Here is a 5638-nt window from a genome sequence, read left to right as displayed (position 1 = left end):
TAGTAATAATAAATATAATTATATACATATATATATATATATATATATATATATATATATATATATATATATATATATATATATATATATATTGTGTGTTTTTAGGCATATGTATGTATGTATGTATGTATGTATATTAACCCTAATAATTGAATCACTCATTTACAATATAAGAGCTTGTTAGTGAAAAAGCCCGCTAACATTTACCAGTGAAGTGTAAAAGGGTAAACTCGTAGAAGATGGTCAGTTAAATCGGGCCCCTAAAACCTTAGTTGAATAACGCAATTTTACCAAACATAATTAATTTGAATTTACATGTCACAGTAAAAGAGGTGTTATGTAACCTTGCAAGAAGGTAAAATTTGCTTTACACACGAGTTACTTCTCAGACTGGTAAATAACCATAATGATATTTAATATCGATTTCTACCTTTGGGAATGTATATTCACTGCTAATGCATTTAAGGTGAATGCTTCTGGCTTGGCAAGGATTCGAACCTATGCCCTGAGTCGAAACATTGCGTGGAGGCATGACTTCCATCTTGATAGCTCGATAGGTAAAGTCGTCCTTGTAGGCATTGTTTCAACTAGGGCATAGGTTCGAATCCTTGCCCAGCCAGAAGCTTTTAAAGGTTTAAAGGTCGCTCATGAATGGGAGAGGCTAGGGACAGTGACATTGCCCTAGCAATCAGGACAATGCCCTTGAGACTGACCATATATTACATGAACAGCGCCCAAGCCTCCTCTCCACCCAAGCTAGGACCAGGGAAGGCTAGGCAGTGGCTGCTGATGACTCAGCAGATAGACCTATAGGTTCCCCCAAACTCCCCAACCTTAGCTCACAAGGATGGTAAGGTTGCAGACACTAATGGCACTAACGAGCCTGAGCGGGACTCGAACCCCCGACTGGCAAACACCAGGCGGAGACGTTACCAATCAGGCCACAGCAACAAATTAATTTCCTTTAGATATACAGTACATTCCCAAAAATAGTTAATATTTGCTTTTGTAAACTGGACGTTTTTCAGTTTGAAACGAAGAGACTTGAGATTAAGAGATTTGTTTTGATAATCATATTTACTTTATATAAAGTAATTGCATTTTCTATATGTAGAAAAATAACTTTTTTTTTCACGTCCAAAGTAGGAAGTCAAACCGCGATTGCTTGGAAATAATCAGATTCTGCTAAAATTAAATCCCTTTATATCTTTCTAGCTTTACTTAGTGAATAATCTTCATTGAATGATTGTTCACTGTGGAATTGGGTGACACCCAAATCCCTCTATATATTTCGCGGGAAAATTGCCAGATATCATTAATAACAGCTTTGCAATTTTCAATTTCAAGATCTTCATTGAATCTGCTTCTAAGTCTCCGTTCGAATATTCGAGTACTTTAGAGTAGTCGGAAAAGGGGGAAAATCTGGCTTAACGCAAAACCCGAATTCTACTCTTCAAATCATGAATGGGTCATTGGAAAAATCAGGTTACTCTGATGTTCGTTGTTGTTGTTGTTGTTGGAGGAGGAGACCGTTTAGGTAGCCTATTAGAAAGTACTCTGATATCATATATATATATATATATATATATATATATATATATATATATATATATATATATATATATATTTATATACATATATATAAATATATTTATAAAAGAAAACTATCTAATAGAGAAACTATCGTGTAAATTAACAAAGCAGATGAACAGCTACAGAAATAAATAGAGGTAAGATGAACTTTCTTGTAATAGGATAGAAAGATAGGCCTAGAAATTCCCCTTGTTATCGATGGGGAAAGAGAGAGAGAGAGAGAGAGAGAGAGAGAGAGAGAGAGAGAGAGAGAGAGAGAGAGAGAGAGAGAGATAGTGTATTTCATTCGGGTCGCAACACTTTATCTTCTTTGGCAAGTGCTGCTTGCCCATTATTCTCAGGCGGTTCTTATATCGTCATTTGCAAGAGAAGAGAAAAAAAGAAAAGAAAAGAGGAGGATCCATCTTTGGGCGATGCATGAGCTCGTGTTAACCCCCCCCCCCCCTGCCCGAAGGAAAATTTGCATTTTAGGATGCTCTGAGCCACGTTCCCGGTATATTATGCAAAGGGGGCTGCTTACGCTCGCTCTTTAGCGCTGTTGGGGTTCCATTTGGGAAAGAGGCTTTGTTATCTTGTGAGAAATATTGTAGTGTTGTTTTAGTATTAAACAGCATTATCGTTACTAGCAAGTAGTGTACGCGACCCGTCAAAAATTACGGTTAGATATTTAGATATGCACTCACGCGAGATTACACAGAGTCGATCCTTACCACCTCCTTTCCCTTTCCTAACTACCTCTCGGGGAACAACTTCTTCCCCCTACCCAAGGGACGAGGAAGACCGAGTAGTCATACGTTTGGCAATGTCGCTCAACGTGACAGGAATATATATATATATATATATATATATATATATATATATATATATATATATATGTGTGTGTGTGTGTGTGTGTGTGTGTGTGTATAAATATATATACTTGTTCTTTAATATAAAGGGGAGAACCTAACGCTTTGACTTGAAAAGGTTGGCTCCGTAAAAAGTGAAAGAATAGTTCTAAACATTCATTCTTTCTATGCTGGTTAAAACATGGATCCCTTTCAAATAATTATATATATACTTATTGAAACCTAAGATTTTCTTCAGTAGTTTTCGTCACTTCTCTCGTTCTTTATTATTATTATTATTATTATTATTATTATTCTCGATCTTGATTCACAGATACCTTAAGGTACTGAAAATGTTTGTGTATTAACATGATCAACAAAGCTGTACTTGTCAGGGCCACCCATGCTAGGTTATCTTGCTGTGAGCTATCAAATTAAAGGATCCTATCATCACTAATCCACAGTGGCTAGCATAGTGATGAAAATGGCTAAACCACAGACATGTCTAAGGGCATGTCTGAGCCATTTGTCCTGCAGTGCACTAGAAATGGTTGCATTTGTTATTTGTTATTGTGTATTATATATATATATATATATATATATATATATATATATATATATATATATATATATATAATATATATATATATATATTGGGTGCTATTATAGTATGCTATCTACCGTCGAATTTCTATTATAGTATGGTATCTGCCACAAAGTATGTTATCTACCGTCAATGTTAATCCTCCTGTTTGATGAGGATTATCAAACAGATTACTTACCACCAGTATGTTATCCTCATTGGACTTTAATTATAGTTTAATAATATTTATTGGCTGGACAACATGGGTGCATAATTATAAGTAGTTTGTAGGGAAACTTTTTTTTACAAATTATTCAAAGCTCATCATACAACAATGTTACAAGTTAATCAAATGAAAAATCAAATATTACAAAACTGAAAAAAAAATAATCTATGAAAAATATTCAATAAAAAATTTATTCTACTACTGCTTGTAAACATATCTTACATCATTCAAGAAAGCAGGAAATACATCTTCGCCTTTTCTCAGAACTTTCCAATTGAAACCACCACACTACACACTTCCCGACACATTAAACCAATCAGTGACAGTATTCTGTGATTTCCCAGTTAATTGTAAAGTAGTGTTAATTGGGGTCTCATAAACAAAATAATAAACCAATTCCAAAATTTCTGAAAGAGGTGGTAGATAGCAAAATCGGCGGTAGATAGCATACTATAATAGCACCTATATATGTATATACCAGTGGTTCCCAACCTTTTTCCTGTCATTTCCCCCTGCACCCAGTGCAACCCTCCAGATTTCCCCCTTCATGTGTATGAGGGAAAGAATAGTTGAAACACACTGTGGCGACTTACTAATTTATTTTTCCGTTATACAAATATACTGATAAACAAATAGTTACAGAGTAAAATGGATAGAGAGCGGTTAGTAACAACTAACCGCATAGCCATAGAGCTATGAGGTTAGTTGTTACTAACCGCTCTCAATCCATTTCATTCTGTAACTTTGTTTATCAGTATATGGAGAGCGGCTAGTAGAAAAATAAAAGGACTTGTGTTTATTCTCCTACTTCAAAATTGAATTAGTGAGAAGGTTGAGGCTGCTTCTTGTGCACCAGTTTATCAATATCAGGTCTAGCTTTATCATCTGATACTTTTTTAGTTAGTAGGTAGTGTAATTATTTCCCCCCTGGTAGCTTCAAATTTCCCCCCAGGGGGAAATTTCCCCCAGGTTGGGAACCACTGGTATATACAGTATATATATATATATATATATATATATATATATATATATATATATATATATATATATATAGATAGATAGATAGATAGATAGATAGATAGATAGATAGATAGATAGATAGATAGATAGAGAGAGAGAGAGAGAGAGAGAGAGAGAGAGAGAGAGAGAGAGAGAGAGAGAGAGAGAGAGAGAGAGAGAGAGATGTGACTGTCATCTCACGAGGACTCTTACTCTTTAGAGTGAAAACGAAAATCTATTGTATGTTGTTCTAGTTTCAGCCACTGACTCGTGGCTTTTATGAGATCTACGTTGAACAATGGAAATACACTTCACTGTAAAGGGTACCACAATAGAAATTTAATTACAAAATACGAATATCTTTGAAGTAAGTGACATTGCCTAAGAGACTGACCATATATACATATGATCAGCTCCCAATCCACCTCTCCACCTAAGCTAGGGCCAGGGAGAGCCAGGCAATGGTTACTGATGGCTCAGCAAGTAGACCTGGAGGCTCCTCTAAACCCACATCCTTAGCTCACAAGGATGGTGAGGTTGCAGACACTACCAGAAACTATCGAGCTTGAGCGAGTCTCGAACCCCAGTCCGGCAGACCACTAGGCAGGGATGTTTCCGATAAGCCACCACAACCCTAAATACTATAATCCCCTTTTGACCGTTTTATCGAAGTTTTGACCCCTGCAACTGACCCATCCGGAAATAGACACCCATATCTTGACCATCCATCTGATAGAAATGACCTCGGAGTGAATGCGTCTTTCCCCTCCTCGTTCCAACACCCGCTTTTATAATAAGCCTTTTATGAATGTGTCCCCGGAGTGCTGTGTTTCAGGGCCCTTTTAAATTCATGCGCTTCGGTTGTCGTATTTTAAGTCGCTTTAAATTCAGCGCAGCTTTCCCGGAATACTTTTTTCTTCCCAGCTGTAAGAAGGGATTCATGGAAGAGGGTGGAATAAACGGATTACTCTAAATTGAGCTGAGTTGGAGAGAGGGATTGTGGGGAGGGGGGAAGGGAGTATGAGGGGTAGGGGAAGGCCGTGACCTCCTGAATAGAGGGGAAAATATTTGCTGGAATTCTGGAAATGGCTGGAAAGTTTGGAAATAAGGGCGAGTTAAGTAAGTGGGGAGGAAGGGAGAGAAATTTATATTGGAGAAAGGAGAGTTGTAGTAGAGTAGAAGGATCGCTCGAGGTTATGTTACCAAAAATAGATAAAAGAATAGATGACATTTCTTCTAAATGAGATAAGCAAGAGGTTTCTATCTTGTAAGATAATCAGATTAGTGAGAGGATAAGCAAGAGGTTTCTATCTTGTAAGATAATCAGATTAGTGAGAGAATTCAATGTTTATATATGACATTTCTTCTCAATAAGATAAGCAAGAAGTTTCTATCTTGTAAGATAATCAG

The sequence above is a fragment of the Palaemon carinicauda genome, chromosome 26, assembly GCF_036898095.1.
Source record: "Palaemon carinicauda isolate YSFRI2023 chromosome 26, ASM3689809v2, whole genome shotgun sequence".
Lineage (NCBI taxonomy): Eukaryota > Metazoa > Arthropoda > Malacostraca > Decapoda > Palaemonidae > Palaemon > Palaemon carinicauda.
Note: the sequence above shows the minus strand (reverse complement) of the source record.